This window comes from Vanellus vanellus (assembly GCF_965231255.1).
Source record: "Vanellus vanellus genome assembly, chromosome: 4".
Taxonomy (NCBI): domain Eukaryota; kingdom Metazoa; phylum Chordata; class Aves; order Charadriiformes; family Charadriidae; genus Vanellus; species Vanellus vanellus.
In genome coordinates this window covers 37,612,289-37,629,816 of record NC_138909.1, presented here as the reverse complement: position 1 = coordinate 37,629,816, position 17,528 = coordinate 37,612,289, and positions in this window count along the sequence as shown.

Below are 17,528 nucleotides of genomic sequence, written 5' to 3'. Positions count from 1 at the left end.
AAGATGGTATCAGTGAAACCAGAATCATCGTCTTTGCATCTCTTTACATTAAAAGGGCAAACTCACTGCTCATTATATTACTTCACAGATGGTTTGTGTTTTCAAAATGCTTCTCATCTTTTTTCAAGTATTTCACAAAGATGCTTTGCTAAAAGTTATTAAAAATATTGAACTACTCACTCCTCCCAAAAGGAAAAAAAAATAAAATAGACTTGTACATGTTGTGGATCGTCCAGGGATATTTTAAAACACCCAGCTGGGAAAAATATAAATTATATTAAGTTACAAGATTAAATAAAAATGGGAATCTGTCCAGGAAAATGACGTTCTGGGTAAAGTAAATAGGTGTATTTATAGACTTCAGATCTCTGAGCTATTTCCCAGTTTTACAGGCTGGATATGAGAGTGTTTAAAGTAGGTTTTCAAAACAAGATAATCCTAGAAGATACAGTTAACAAACGTACAAGTTCTTTGCTACTACTCCAAATACTAAAAACATTATTAAAAATATAACACCAGCATTATTTTGCTTCCTTTTACATAAGTGGACTAAAAGGAATGGTATTTACAAAATACTCTTTTAAGCACTGCATTTATAAGAGTGAGTGATATGTTTCTAACACCTGGTATCCCGACAGGTCTAAAAGCATTTCTCGTTTCTGGGAAAACTGCAAAGTACCTGAGAGAGACTGCAAGAACACTCACATCATGTTTCACAACATGCCACTATTTGCTTTTAGCCAAGTCTTTCCCAGACGAATTAAAGAATTTGGCATCCACACAGTTTAAACTCCTGACCTCCAAGCAGGTCCTTCCGCTCTGAGGAACTGAAGGAGCAGGAAGTGTAGCGTCCTGACTCTATAAATCTTGTGAATATTAACCTCCAGACCCATGAAGAACCATCTCTTCAGCATCAGTTTTAAGAAAACTTAAAAACTACTACTTAGAACTTTGGAATAATATGAAATAAGGACTTACAAACACAAACAACAACAAATGTTCCTACTTAACACCAGTTTCTGGATAAACACTTGTTAATGTTGAGAAGTGTATGGATTAAAAAAATTAATCTATTGTCCTTTCACCACTAATGGCTTTCCAAAGTCTCTTTCTGACATCTATTTATAAGTAATCTGTATTTTTTTCAAAATTGTTATGAGATTGATTGAACAGAACACTCCATCTTCACACATTGTGTTAAGGAGGCATTGAAAAATCAATTTTTATGTTTTTTGTCAGACCACGGCAATTAATTATAACTGAGTCCTACATGACCCAAAATAAGTATGGACTTCCAAACTAAAACTCTAGTGAATAGTCTATTTTTTCATCAGTGTTCTTGGTGAGAAGACAATTAGAATAATTAGCACAGTATGTCTGCAACAGTTTTGAGCATGAAAGAATCAGTAACTTCAGGTAAACTATAAAGCAAACATTATTTATAAAAAATTAGTTGAAAGCCGGGAAATGGAAATACTGAGCAAGCCCACAGCAGTTCAACAAAGCAGGACAGATGATTCACATAGGACTGATTGCCACCACTGCAACATACAGCTATACATGTCTATGTGGTAAAATGCATAACCCACTTGCTAGCTACCTGGAGGTTTTCTGCAGTTCCTGGGAAGAGAAGTACATAACAAAGGAATAGGAAAGCCAGCAATTTGATGGGAAAAATCCCAAAGGCATTAATGGAATCAAACCAAATGGAAGTCCTAGACACATCCAAACTGACACTTAGATGTTTAACAGGAGGCTAGAACCAAGGCTCTCTTGCAAATCAGTCCTTGTTGAGAAATATCACAAATAACTGGAAGGCCTTTCACTTGCTTCAGCTACACATGATACCTAATTGAAACATCACACCTCACATTTTGTAGGGATCTTTGATTCTTATCTTCTGTTTAGTATGCATTTTTATTGCCCAGGCCACATTGCAGTTACATAGACATAATATGCACACACACATATGCATAAATATTTACATGTATATGTATCTACATATACAAATTTAGTTTCTCCAAAAACTTTACATTCTAGGCTGATGATTATCCATCTTCTCTCCTAGCAGAAGTGACACTGTTAACACTGTAGACAGATTGGTATAGACTACAGTACCGTTTTACATGCTTTTTAAAGGATTGCCCTACATATAGAAACTATGGTCAGCCGAAAACTCAGAAAACATGACATTTTCCAGAATGATTATGAAGAAATAAAACCAGTGCCTCACAAAGAGCCAGAAGCACTTGATGAGGGGTTTTTGTTGTTTTGTGAAAGCAGGAAAGATGGACTCTGATACTTCTCACAGCAGCATTAGTCAAGTTTGCTCCAAGCCATATTTCCCTGCCTCTCCCGAAGCCTGCATGACACAACCTACCAGTCACATCCGTAAGCCCACAGAACCTATTTCCTTTCCGCCAGGCTACCGGTTCTTTCAGTACTGAGGCTAGAACCTGTGCAGTTCATACACAACTTCTGTATTTTATTTTATCCCATTCATCAATATATAACCTCAGGCTTGATTTACAGCATAGCTTTCAAATCCAGCTCTGAAGACAGAGTTATTCCTTTCTAACAAGCCTTCCCGTGGAACTGACCCCTATACTATTTGCATGCACAAGCGTTAATTAGCTCTCCAACAAGCTCGTGAGGCCAATTATACTGTTTCCATTTTAAATGGGCAAGACTACCATGGATCAGAAAGGTTTCATTAATTTTGGGTGACCAGTTTGAGACACGTGGACCTGTTTTTTCAAGGTACTCAGCACTTTTTATGCTCAAAACACAGCTTTCATGGACTTTACATGCCGACGAGCATCAGACCTAAAAGTTTTCTGAATTCCAACATCTCTTAAGAGCTTACTGACACTACTTGTAACAACAGTCTTTCATTACAGCTTTTGTGCATATTTTTCTAGGTTTCTGAAAAGGCAAACTATACTATAGTATGAATTATTATTACATTATTACATTGTGCTAAGCAACAGTAATAAACCAAAACCTTGATTTCTACAGGATTTGTCAACAAATGTGAATTGTATTTTGCCATATTAGTAAACAGAAAAAAAGTATCTTTGACAAGGTGACATTCTGAACTCAGTATACAGACACAGTATATCAAGCTAGTGCCTTTATTCTGCAGCTACAAAAGCTTTTTGTTATTTGCTTTGTCTAAGAAGCATAAAAATAGAGATTTTGCTATGCGAGAAATTCCCAAGAAACAATGCAAGTTTAAAAAAAGCCCAAGTCTGTCCCCCGTAAAAAAATTGTATTATATATTCTTAAAGGTGGAGTTGAGTAGATTTTCTATTATATTGTTTGATTCTATATTATTTACTATTTGGGAATACAATTGCAAATAAAATTAATCAGGATATCACATCCTGTCCCTGAGTTCATAAGTATCTAAATTCTAGTGAAAGTCAGTGAAGGACATTTTTAAATGCATAAATTAATAAAAGCATCTACCTCTCCTGACTTAACCAGCCAACCTGCAACAACAGTGATGTACCTAACTGCTAGGAGTGCCTTTGAAAAATCACCCACTAAACATGTATTCTTAAATCACCTACATTTTACTGCAAAAGCCACCCTGAGTAACTAAAGTCTGACCTATGTTAACCTTTATCGATACAACACAGAAGTTTCTGTGTCTGTTTAGTTTTCTAAAGGCAAATGATAGCCCTGCAGCTTATTTCACTCCCCCAAATTGTACAGGGTTTTCCACCACTTCAGTTGAACCCAATTTGAAACTGAGGAGAGAAGCTTTCTACGTTGCACCACGATCATTTTTCAAACCTCAGTGTTTCACCATTTTAACCACTACAGGAGAGTTACAGAAAACAAATTCTGAAGAGTCAACTAGCCTGGAGCCTTGGTAGGTGATAATGTGTGAGGTCTGGGGGAGAAAAATAAAAATTTGCTTCCTCATAGGACAAGTGATTGACTTTTGGTCTTCCTTTGTGTGCACTTCCAGACCACTGGGTCCATGTAAAGTCTGTGCTACCCAGCAGGCTCCCCAGACCTGGAGTCTGGGCTTTAATAGCATGTCCAGACAGCACATGCCAGCCTAAACCACAAAAGGAGGACAAAAGGCGGGTGCCTTTTGTAGAATTAACAATGATGTCTTAATTCTATACTGAGCATTGAGCACCAGGAAAATAAGATTATTACTTGCTTTCTGCACCCCAAGCCAAGGTACAGCCAGCAAAGGATACATGGCTCTTGGGGAACAAAATGCCAATTTTGCTACTGTGCAAGTTTCAACACAGATATTATTTTCTAGAATCCATTAAAAAGTGGTTTGTCCTCTAGGTAGTTACTTTTTGCAAACACCGAGTTTTCCACTTCTGTTCTTTTTTCCATGCTCATTAGGCTACACGTGTTTTTGTGGGGACTCATACCATAGAAACAGAAGGAAGATGATAAAGACTGCAGTTGACTGGTTGTGCCATTGCATTTCCCCAAACCAGATGTTTCAGGTACCTCTGTGAGAAAAATACTAACTTATTCTACAGTCTTGTGATGAAGCATTTTAATGCATTTCTTAACAAGATATTTGAGTTCTCATTCCTTTTCTTGGCAATATATTTGAAAGTGTCACAGTTTGAGCATCTAACCTGGCCTAAATTCAGATTTAGAAGCCTATGGGAAAACTCTGTATTCATTTAATCAAACACAGAGGGATACTGTTGGGAAACACAGGAGAAATGAATATGTACATATTCCCTGCTGGCAACATTGCTCTAGCTCCCACATATTGTCCTAGAGCTGTTTGAAGAAATCAACCTTGTTAATGCTTGTTACACAATTAAACCTTTAGAGCTGTTGAATGGAGTGGTCAGAATTTCACATATATTGGTTCTTCGGCTCAGCCAGATGTAACATCTGTTGCAGAAGGGCTCAGGGTTTATCATGATAGAAGCCCCTTTTAAAAATACGTAACTACATACCTGTTTAAATATGTCCACCACAAAAACATACCAGAGAAGACAGAACTTCATAAGCCTTGGATTTTATTTTATTTTTTTCTAATGTGGGTAATTTCTCTGTTTTGTTTTGGACAGGTACATAGACAGTAATTCCGCACACACTACTTATTATCACATTCAGACACTACCATATCACCCAGCAGTACAAATTTGGCCTTGAGCACGTGCAACTGCATGTATCTGAGAATGGTCAGGTCTGACAATTTTTTGTTTATATTAACTAGCATTTATGTCGGCTGCTGAGGAATTGAAGATATCTAATGCCAAAGGAATCTTGAGAACCATCTTTTTAAGCCATTGCAATTGTGGCCACACAATCTGAAATAGCCCTCTGGATGTAACGATGACAAAATAAGGGATTTGAGAGAGGTTTTCTCTTAAGCAGGGAAGGGATAAATGAAAAGTTATGTAGTTAACAACTCTAAGTAACAGTTTATTTACTAATAACTCTTTGCAGAGCTAGTGGAGTGCTGATCGAAGAAGCGTGTCTCCATGTATTCCAGGTCCTAAGTCTTCCCTTCCAAGGATTGAAGGAGTGAACTACAATGAGAAGTGTACATGCAGCTTACAACTGCCAGTAAGCAAAAGAAGTTATTATGCTGAATCATCTTCATTTTCCACTAAGAAAAATCTGCTACTGCAGAATTCAGCAACTGCAGAAGGACTCTCCCAAGTGGCTCTCACTCTCCCTCTCTCATCCAGCTTCACTAAATCCCTCTAATGCTTCTAGGGCTTCATGATGACAAAACTGTCCACAAGCCCAAATTCTCAATTCTATGAGTGGTAACCAGAGAAAGGCTAAGGAGAAACAAATTTTTGAGATTCTGTGGTTAAGAAAATGAATAAAGGCTCCACAAATCAAGACCACCTTTTATCACTCATATGCCATATCTTATTTTTAATTCAACAATGTTGTTTCAGAAATAGATGGCTTTGAATTGTTTTGGGGTTTAAGCATTTTAATTCTAGTTCTTTAGCAAAACCAAGCCATATTTCCATTGAGCCGACAAAACTGATATGCAGTAAAATTTCAGAGTATATACTTTAATTTTCCATGAGCTTAGTGCTTCATTGTAAAGGTTGCCTGACATGTAAAAAAGGCTGTTGTTTAGTTATGCTCTGTTTTAAAAGTGGAAGAAGTCATCATTCTGACTTAGTTAAGAGGAAGTGATGGCAATGAAAACACCACTCTCATAAAACCACCAAATTCAACTATTTGGTCCCCCAAATTCCGTATTTAAGAACTCCATTCTATGTCATTTTTGACTGAAGAAGCTGCAGAAGAGTCTTCGTGCTTCAGATGGAGTATATCCTTTCAATTCAGTACTTAACTTTTCTGAATGTACTTTTTTGAAGAATGACCTGTTTCCATTACTTCAGTTTATTCAGTTCTATGTTTTCTTTTCACTTCTATCAATATTAAGTGCAAATTCACCCACTGGCATTTGAGAATCACTCAGCAATCCCAACCCACCACTCTGCAATGCTGATTCACAGCTTCTGCAGTGACTTCAAGTAGAACAAAATAGCAATATGTGATCAGCTCAACATAAAAATAAGAAGCTTAGATGCCAAATTTTGTATTGAACTACCCAGAGGCCTATTGGCTTCACAGAAATGCTTACATTGTTGCAAATTCAACCACACTAACAGTGCAAAGTTCCTCTCATTTTTTTAAACAGCCAAAGACCGTTGACTTCAACAATTACTCCTCCAATTCAAACATCAGTGATTCAACTGATTCAACCCAGCATGCTATAACACTGGTCTGTATCTTCCCATTTTTTCCTAAATGATTAACAGTTCTAACAAAGCCTTTGCAAGAAGTCTGTATTTGCTTACATAAGGTAGAACATCTAACCTCTTCCACAACAGGTCTGTAAGTGCACCACAGGAACTTAAAGTAGCTAGAAGTACACACATTTAGTGGCTACCAGTTGACCCTGTACCATCCCCTAAACCAGTACCATTACAATCTGTTCCAGTGAGATAGATAGGCGCTTGTTTGCTGGTTTCTATACTCTAGGATACACTACTTTTTAAGATAAATCCTGCTGAATAAATACCCTGTTGCAAACACCTTCAGCATAATGAGCTATGGCAGCTGTTGCATATATGTTGGTTCTTTCTTGCAGATCATGCGCCATTCTTCGGTTTTGGTGGTGGTGTAGTACAGTTTCCAGAAAGCCATCTTCTCTGTGAGTTAATAGCAGAGCCTAGCTGTTGGGCTGCTACAAGACAGAACTGTTTCTCAGATGAAAAACAGAACAGGGATGTAGTAGCAGCTTCCTGAATTTTCACAGCTGACCTTTACAAAATATTTTGTATCTTTCTATTAAATTTCTCCAAAATGTTAAATGAGTAATACTCCTCATAGGCTTTAGTTATCTTCAGTATTCTATTAGGTGCATGTAAAATCTTAGAGATGAGGAATTATGACCAGATTCTGACAGTCTGCAGCATGATCTTGTACTAGATGAAACTTTGTATCTTCTCAGATGGATTACAAATTCTGTCCAGCGTGTAATCTGGACAAAAGTGGACCATAATACTCAAAGGCATCTTAGCAAGGGATGGCATGCCAGTAAAGAGCGAACACTCTTTATTACATTTTATACATGTTTTATCATAATTTTAATGGAAAATGATGTCTGTATCGCTATTTTTTTCATGAAGTCTCTTATCTTACATGTGTCATATAAAGCCAGTATCAAACCATAAGAATTCAAAACAGAACAGTACGTTTAGATAAGGTAAGAAAAACTTATATAGCTCACAACTTACAGGACAACACTGAAGACTCATCAATGCAATCCATAAAATTGCATTTGCAAAAAGTAATTTATAGACTAACTGTCAGGGATAACTGGAACAGTGAATGTCTGCTGAAAGAGAACTATGGAATCTCCATCTTTGGTGATTTTAAAGACTCAGCAAGACAAAAGTCATAGCTGAGCCCTGATCTAGTGCTGGTAACAGCTCTGGTTGGAACAGAGACTGGACTAGATGATGTCCAGAGGTCCCTTCCAGCCAACACTTCTATTATTCTGTGATTTCATGCTACTGTGTAAGATTACTACATTCTTAATGAATGGATTAATGAAAAAAAGTGTCACGGTCACAAAAATCTCACAGTCAAGAGCAGTCCTTTAACTCCAAGAATTGTATTAGGACAATAGCAGGACAGCTACATTGACATATCAAAATTAGACCAAAATAAATGGGAGAGAGGAGTATAGAAGAAGGTGTCCAGTTGAAATAAGACCACTTTCTCCACGGTGGATAATCTATTTCTCCCTTAAAACATACGATATGAAGAGATCACATTAAACCCTTTCTTCTAACTACACACTTACCTAAAGCCTTACAAAGTAAGTTTACAAATCTTTAAGCACTTAGGTCTTTTTAAAAATATTTCTTGTAGTTCTGCCCAAGTGTCAATATTACCGTGTCAATATTACTGTATTTATGGTAAATAGAATTTTGTTTGCACTACTCATTTCAAATGTTTTGTGCAATCCCACACTTCATCAGAATTTTAAAGTGAAGACAGTCATCTCCTTGGAAAAACGCTATACTGCCAGACAAGCAAGGGTTGGACACAAGAAATCAGGTTCAAGACAAGGCGGCCAAAAAGCATTCTTATACGTACATTCTCATATGTATTTCTTTATAGCAGTGACTTTTTTAATTTCAAGCTGAGCACATTACCAAAATCTCACCCTAGTTTTAGATAAGAGTTTATTAACTAAAAACTGCATTTCCGTTCCTTCAGGAACCCAGAGATGTAACTGCTCCATGGTTCCTCTGGTGGTCTGACTCGAGGAAGGGCTTCCGTGGTTTCTCGGACGTTTTGCCTGCCCGTTATTTCTGCCATACACTTCGTATAACCGAGGGAAATGCAGGGATCAATGCCACCTCCGCTGCGGCTCCGGGAGATCTGTACCGACGGAACAAGGCGCGTCCATGCGGCGTTCAGAAAGGCCCCGCGCGGGACCAAACGCGGCGAGAACCGTTCTGGCCCTGTCAACGGCTGCGAGCCACCTCCCGGGGACGGCTGCCAGCCGCCGATGGGCGACAGACCTCGATACAGACCTGCAGCGCGGGGCGGCAAACGGGGCGCCGCCGGGCCGCGGCCGCCCTGCCCGCTACCCCCGGGCCCAGCCCGCCCCCGCGGCGCGACACGCACACGCGCGGAGAGGCACAACACACTTACTTGATGTCCTCCCAGACGGCGGGGCCGTAGTTGCGGATGACGAGCAGCTCCAGAGCGTGATTGACGAAGCCGTACTGCGGGGCAGGGTGAGGCGGCGGCACGGTCAGGCACCGGGCGGGGGAGCCCCTTCCACTGCCCCGCAGCATCCCACCCCACCCCACCCCACCCCGGGGCCCGTTACCCCAGCGGGAAGAACCCTCTCCGAAACACCCCCACCCGCCCCCCCTAACCCCAGCCTCCCCCAAAACAAAGGGCTGGGGCCCGGCTCCCCTCGCGGTTCGCTCTTCCCAAGCGGATTCAGCATCTTCCCTCCCGCCATGGGCCCGGACCGGACCAGACCAGATCAGATCAGATCAGTCAGATCAGATCAGATCAGATCAGATCAGATCAGATCAGATCAGACCCCACCCCAGACCTCCTCTGTCTGCCCCGGTCTCCCAGGTAGGGGAGGTGGCCCGGCGGAGCTCACCATGGTGCCGCCGCCACCCCGCCGCCGCCGCCGCAAAGATCGGTCCCGATCGCCTCACAACCTCCCCCGGCCGCCACCGCCCCGAGTGGCATCCGCCGACAGCCAATGGAGAGTGCGGCCGCTGCTCTAGTATCCAATGGCGAGCGCGGCCGCTGTACTCTTTCTCCAATCAGAGGCGGAGGCGGGACTGCGGGTGGCCGGGGGCTGCAGCGGCGGGGCGGGGGCTGGGCGCGAGGCTGTGGGAGCGGCGCGCGCGGGGGCTGCGGCCCCTCCCCATCGGCGGAGGGGGCTGGGGCCTGCTGCCTTCGCCCGGCGGGCGGTGGCGGGCGGCGGGCTGGGCCGGTACCCTGGCAGCTGGGTGGGTTCTCTATGCGCGCTGGCAGGTTTGCGGCTCTCCCTGCTCTTCCTCAGGTGCTGAGGCGGCGGCGGCGGCGGCGGTCGGCGGGATAACAGTGCCCGCTGTGGCCCCAGGCCGGCGCGTGTGGGAGCGGGAAGGAGGGACAGGCCGAGGAAACGTATACGTCCCGCTCCGTTTTATTTCCCCCGAGGCTCGTCTCAGCGGGGAACCCTTCGAACCTCTATAGTGCAGTTCCCTGCGCATCAAAAAGGATTTTTCCAAATGCTTTTTTCCAGCTGGAGTTGCTGGGACTCGCCTGACACTGGGTCAGAAGATTAACCCGAGTGCCTGGCTGGTTCCTAGCGGTTAGGTAGGTACCGCTGAGGCAGTGTGCGCCCTGGCGCCAGGGCCCCTTGCAGAGGTCGCTTTTGCAGGAGCAGAAATGCTTCCTCAGTGGTTTCATATCCCAACACAACCCCCTAGAAAGTCTCCACTTTGCCTCCATTTGAGGGGCAAAAGAATCACAGACTTTCCTATTTCTGTGCATTCATTTTTCAAAGGCTAGTGAAGTTAAAAGCAGAATAATGAGTACTTTCAGTAATTTACTTTTGTGTTGTTGAGTCTTTGTCAGTAGCCAATGTGAATTAATGCTGCATTCTATCAGTAACCTGCTGCATATGGTTTCTCAAAGGGTTCTCCAAGTAAGGTATGACCCTTACAACAGGAGGTTTTGAGCAGAGGATTGCTGACAATATGCCAAGGACAGTTCAGAAACAACACACTGTCATCATATGTTGTCATGTACATGGAACAAAAAAGAGTGCAGCACTTGAAAAACCCAAATAGTTTAAAGCCCTTTGTACCACCTGAGGCCATACCTGGCCTCAGCATATGAAATAAGGAGACTAAGGAGACTGCTGATTTTTTTTGGTTTTGCTTGCTTAAAAAGCTTCAAAATATATTCAAGTGATAATGAGAGGAGGATCCCTTGGAGGATTAAGGGACTTGATGGACTACTACTGTAGTAGCTCATGGGCAAAGACCTTGCTACCTTAAGTCAGTAGGGCCATAGATGCTAATCAATCCAGATTTAAGTAAAATGACTAAAGTTCAGACCTTGGTAAGATAATGCTAAATAAGATTAAAATTGGAACTGTTCACATACTTTATGAAAAAAAAAAAAAAAACAACCCCAAAGATGGAGTATGTGTGTTGGAATTTCCATGTAAGTTAACAAATTACAACATTTAAAATCTTTTGAAATCTCATCTTTTGAATCTGTGTTAAAGCTTGTTAAAATTGCTAGTAAGTAAGGAGACAAATTACTGGTGGATAGCCATCAGAAATTTGGCAAACCTCATCTCAGTAGGCATTCGAAGAACAGTACAGGGAAACCCTGCTTTTAGGTCATGTAGGCATAATAGTAAGTTCTACTTAGTTTAACACATTCCAAACCTACTGGGAAAACCAATTCTGGATTTTTTAAAGGATGGCCAAGAACAAAAGTTTCAATATAACCAGTTAAAACCATACAAATAATATGCTAATTTTGAAGAAAGAAAATTTTCAGAAGAAATAACCAAACTACTGGTTGAAGATATCTGTGTAGAAAACCAAACAAAACCTGAAGAGATTCACATCTCTAGGAATCTCTTAAATCTCCAGGAAACTGGCAACAGAGATGATGTAATAAATCATGCTGTTGTAACCAGAAAAAAGGCTATGTTTCCCTATAGCTGAGAAGGGGTCAACTTGTCACCGATTAACTAGGATTTGAGTACATCAGGTCACCATCTACTTTTCCTATTTGGCTGGAAGTTTGGGGAAAACGGGAAAACATATCCTACAATACAAATGTTGTAGCTACACGGGCTTTGTAATCTTTGTGTGCCTACTGGTGGTAGTGAATCTACACTATTGGGAGATCTAAGACAACACCTGGGAGTTTTGCTCTCTGATGTTGTGTAGTCTTCCTCTTCACACATGTATAAAATAGTTTTGAGGATACAAAATGTCAAGGAAGTCCTGACAGCACATCCCAGGCAGGGTGTGCTGGCACAGGACCAGGAAACGACGAGACTGGATCGAGAATCAATTCAAGGGAATCCATTTGCTGAATCTGTATATGGGGTAAACCCCTGTGATCATAAAATGATATTAGAGAGATGATATAAAATTAATTTTGGATACGATATTTGGAAAGTAGATTATCCTAGCAATTTTGTGTACCCGAGTGACACTTTTTCAAAGGTGTTGATAACTGCAAAGGTTGAAATTGCTTTAGACAGTTGTGTAATTGCCTTTCTTATTCTGATTTGTTTCAGGCGTGGTAAGTTTCATTTGCAGGCTGTTCTTGCAATAAGCCACTGTAATACAAGTGAAAGTTCTAGCATCTGAGGGGAGATTTGTAAAATGTGAACTGAAAACAGCACAGGCAGAGTTAAAGCAGACAATGACTGATTTCATTTTCTAAAACAGGAATCCCCTTTCAAAAGTTTGGAAGATGCTGAATCAAAGAATTCAACCAAGTGATTTTCTGAGAGGGACCAGCCTTCATTCCAGATGCCTGCTGAATCAAGACTATCTGGTAGGTCTTAGGCAAGATTTGGTTTCAGCTGAAGGAAGGGCTGTAAGTCAACAAGATAAAGTACATGTCAGACTAAGCTGTTAATACTGGGTTGTGTTTTCAAGGCCCAATCCTATCAGTATCAGGACTGTTAGGTCACGTGCATTGTGCACACCATGCAAACATTTGGGCTGTATCTGATGCACTTCCATAAATCCTGCAGTTTATTCACTATAGCACCCAGTCACATTCCTATTTGGGGATCCTCTTGCCCTAGGTACAGCTCATGACCTGCTGCCCAGCTGCTTTTTGGTATTTGAGAGTGGGAGAGTAGCTGTGGCACTAGCCACGACTGGGACATGCATGGGAGGAATGCTGGTGTGAAAGGAACCTTTCAGAAAGTGTTTTCTGTAACTGAAATCCACAAGGCAGCTTTTCCATTTTGTGTCTCCCTGAACATGGTTCGCAGGAGTTTCCTGCATTGGCCATCAGAAAGCCAAAAGAGTTGCAGTCAGTGATTACAGGGGAAAAACAACTGCTGTACATTTTAAATTATGGTATACATGTTTTTTCCTGATTTGAGATGCTAACTTCATCTGGAAATACTTGTTGAGATCCATGAAAGCAAAAAGTAGCATAGGACCCTTTTAAGCTGTATGAAAGGGCAGTTGCTGAGACAGTAACTTTGGTAAAACCACTGGCTGGCCAAGAACATGTACATTCAGTTCAATATGGTTTATGTTAATACACAAGCACTATAAACCAAAGTATTTTAATAAGTTACATTTTTTACTTTGGACTTTGCTTTTACAGTTTATACTGTTACTGTAATCCTGATTAAAAATGCTGCCTTATATGGTATTCCTGGATTTAACTTACTGAAGATGGAGTTACTTTACTAACATCAAACTGAATTATGAGTATTTTCTAGTTATTTGTCTCAAATCATAATGGTCTGAGACTTGACATTTGGGATTGCCATAATAATACTTCTCAGGTGCAGAAATAAGCTCCTTTTTTTAAGATCACTTCAGCAAGATTCATTATTTCTACTGTACCCCTATACACTATTTCACTATACCATTACATTTATTTTCCAATACTGGTATTGACAAGCTATGATTGAAACAGCCCTCAATATATCAATGTTGTTCTGTAATGCAGTAACCTGTGTAATTTGAGAAACTCTGTGGACTCTGTTGTATCCTCCTGTGAGAGGAATGTAATCTTAGCCATGCAGAGCAAACTAATTGTATGTCCAAATCTTCCCTAACACCTTCTGCAATCAGTGGACAGACTCCTGTTGATTTTCACAGGCTGTTAGTCCAAAGCTTCTGGAAATGTTACTGTCCTTGATATTTCTTTGGCAGGTTTTGTTTGGGCTGAAAAAAATCAGAAAAGCGGATGTGTATCTATGACTTAATCTGCCTCTTTTCACATCCTTGGGATGTTACTGCATGTATTCCTTTAGGTTATTTCCCATTACATGCTGTGTGTGCAGGATACTCATATAAACATGGCATTTGTTGGTGTAGCGGCACAAGAATCTGTAGCTTTGTACTGCTCAGAAGATGGGAAACAATTTCAGCATGGACCTTCAAAGGTGGCATTATAATGAGGCTGCAAAGCAATATGCTTATTTCCATTTATATTAGGAAACCACTGGCTCAGCTTGACTTCACTGTCAGCATCAAAAATCTGCTGAAGCAGATGAGACACACAACTTTATAAGGTTGTTTACTTTGTTTTAGATTCTTTCACAGTTTATTATTTCTTTGACTGGCTCTCAAGCTTCATGTTCCAGCCTAACTGCATATTTAACATTCAGATCCTACTGTTTGGGCTCAGGAGAGTAAATATCTTTAAACTGTTGCATCTGGATGTAGCAGAGGTTCCAGAACCATTGATATCTTCCATCTTTCATTTGTGCTTCAGTATTAGAGTAACGCTGAGCAACATAAGACAGTGAGTTTTACTCTCTCCCTTTGCTCTGCAGAAAAGGACAGCCAGTGAACTCATGCAAATGGCATTGGGATATCAAAAAAAAAGCAAAAAAAGAAAAAGCTTTTATCTCATTATTTTCTTCCTACGTAGTTGTGAGCAGCCATACCATCAGAGATGGTTTTAGAAGTCTCTAAAGACTGTTGTGGCACACATCTTGCAGACTTTAGAGGCAGAAAATAAAGTCCTAGCTTTCTTTTCAGAAACAGCTTCAGAGTTAAATTCGGTTCCTGTCAAGCTGACTTCTGATAAACTGGAACAGGGCTTTGAAAGCAGCTCAGTCCCTTGTACACTATATGGCAAATAGCCACAAAAAATTATTGCTGTTACAGGAAACAAAAACTCCCCTTCCACTGCTTTTGCAGAACAATGAGCAGGCATAAAGAATGGTAGCAGCTAGAGTGGCCTGCTAGGTTATAGGATGGGTGGAGTCTGCAAAAGGGTCCCCTTGCCAAGATTCAAGAGAAATTCCCCTTGACTCTGATGGCTTTCAGCTGGAAATACTGATTTTGCCTCCTGTATTATCTGTTGCAGCTGTTTTTGCAGTGAATGCAAAAGAAAATGATGGGCACAATAAACTGGGTTTGGGGGAGTTCTGAATTCTTCCTCTGTAAGATTTCATGGGAAAAAGTAGATCTGTTCTGGGGCTTGATTATCTGTGCACTTCACTGTTTTGTCAGTTTTTGTGAATCATTTGCTTTGCTTTTGCACAGTAGTTCAGAGAGAAAGAAAACATCATCTCCACAGTAACTGCACTTCCTCTGACACCAGCAATGAGATTTTTTTCCCAACATCTCCCTGAAATCTTATTAGGTCTTGCCTGAATCAAATATAATTAGTTAAATTCTTTTGCTGTAGCTTTTACTTTAGCTATGTCAATGTTAAGATTCAAAGGATCCACTTTTTATTTATTTCAAGTGCCCTTTACACCTCTTTGGCAAAGAAATTGCAATTGTGATAAAACTGTATCTTCCATCGCATACTGTAAATGTGAACAGGGACCAACCCCACAGAAACGTCATGAACTAATAAAAATTCACATAATAACAAAACTGTTTCTGGACATAATACTAAGATATTTCTATATTTATGTAAATAGCATTGAATAGTCTGAAGACTTTCACGATATCATACAACATAATATACAAGACATCATCTTAAAACACAACTGTTTTATTTCCTTGCAAAATCTCCCAGTATTATATCAATTAAATTGCCTTCCTTTTGTTTGTCTCAACAATTCACTTATTGGCTTTCTGATTATTTTTTTCCATTGGCTTTGATTTAGTGAAAAGATTAGACTGAAGCATATTGCTTTATGTGTACACTTAAGTGCCTTACCAGGATTCTTCTCTGAACTAAGGCTGAAGTAGACATGGGAATGTTTTGAACTTTTCAGAAAAAAAGTTAGTGAAATAAAAAAGAATTCTACAGCAATTCTATACTAGCTGGTAATGTAGCCTAGGCTGTCTTAAAAAATAGAGAGTTATAAAAAGTAATGTTGGAAGATGAATTTGATCTATAATAAGAACTTTGGCCTAGGGCACATTTTATTTTACAGAGATACACTTAGGAAGATGTCAGGAACTGCCCTGATGTACATCCTACTGAATGACAGATTTATATGAAATCTGGCTTTGAGAATGGCCATCATCTAGTCCTGCAATAGTTCTTTCCCAGGGACAAAATGAAATTCACTCCTAAGTCCCTCCCATTCAGTAGATATGGAGTAAAAAAATCCTTTTTATTGAAAAGCCTATTTGTTTATTAACATTCAACAGATGACAGGAATGGATAGATTCCTACTGACTTCAGTCATTACTGGCTTAATTTCACAAGCCTACTGAAGAGTCAGTAGTCAAATACTCCCACATTTCTAAATCCATGAGTACCCACATGGGACTGCTACTAGCCTCTGAGTATTTATGTCAATACAACAGAATTTTCTGACCAAAATAATATTGCAAAGATCAGTTACCAAGGTTTGCATAGTTCTTGTTTCCTTGAAACACTGCTGTTAAAAATGTTACAAATATGTATGCTTGTACATGTGTGTGTATATATATGGCGCATGCAAGAGAGATGTGTGTATATATAATATAGAGAGAGACTTTCAGGTTCCATTTTTGAGTCACAGAATTATTTCACAGAATCATAGAATCGTTGAGGTTGGAAAAGACCTTTAAGATCATCTAAAAGTCCTTGATGGATATAGGAGACCTGAAGCAATGACAGGATTCAATGTTTCAAGTTTTGTTCAAAAGCTGCTTACAGGAAATCTGAGTTAAAATATGCTTTTAAAATGTTCTTAGTACTGGTCCCTTATAAGGATTTTTCTCAAGGCTCTGATGGTACATGCTCTGTATGAGTTTCTACTGCAAAGCAGTACAGTAGACAGTATGTCGAGCTTCAGAACGAACCAGTCAAATTCAGAAAATGAACAGAATAGCACCTTACTTGAATGTAATTGCTCCCTGTAAATATTCAGAGAGCAAAATCTGATTCAGTGGCAAGTACCTTGAAGAAAGACTTTTATGGCTTGATATGCCAAAACCCAGGTGTTTAAGAGATTAGAATAATGACTAATAATACTTGATACTATTGGAAATATTTGTATGTGTGTAAGCAGTGCAGTTGGGATCAAACTGTGGCACAGAGAAATTTCTGTGCAGATGGGTCTGCTAGTTAGTGAGGCAGAATCCAAAACTCAGGACTCGTATCTAGCTCTATTCTGCCAGTTCTGGAGGCAGACCCTTCAGAGTTCTCCACTCATGTTCCACCATCCACAATAGAAAAGCTTGTATTGTAGTAATATTTGTATATGTGTTCATATGTTTTAAAGCATTGCTGTTCACCTGTAGATTCCCCTGGCAATTTTATATTGAGTATACCATAGGCATTTCAATAACATGTCATACCCACATTGCTGTCCTTGAATAAGGATC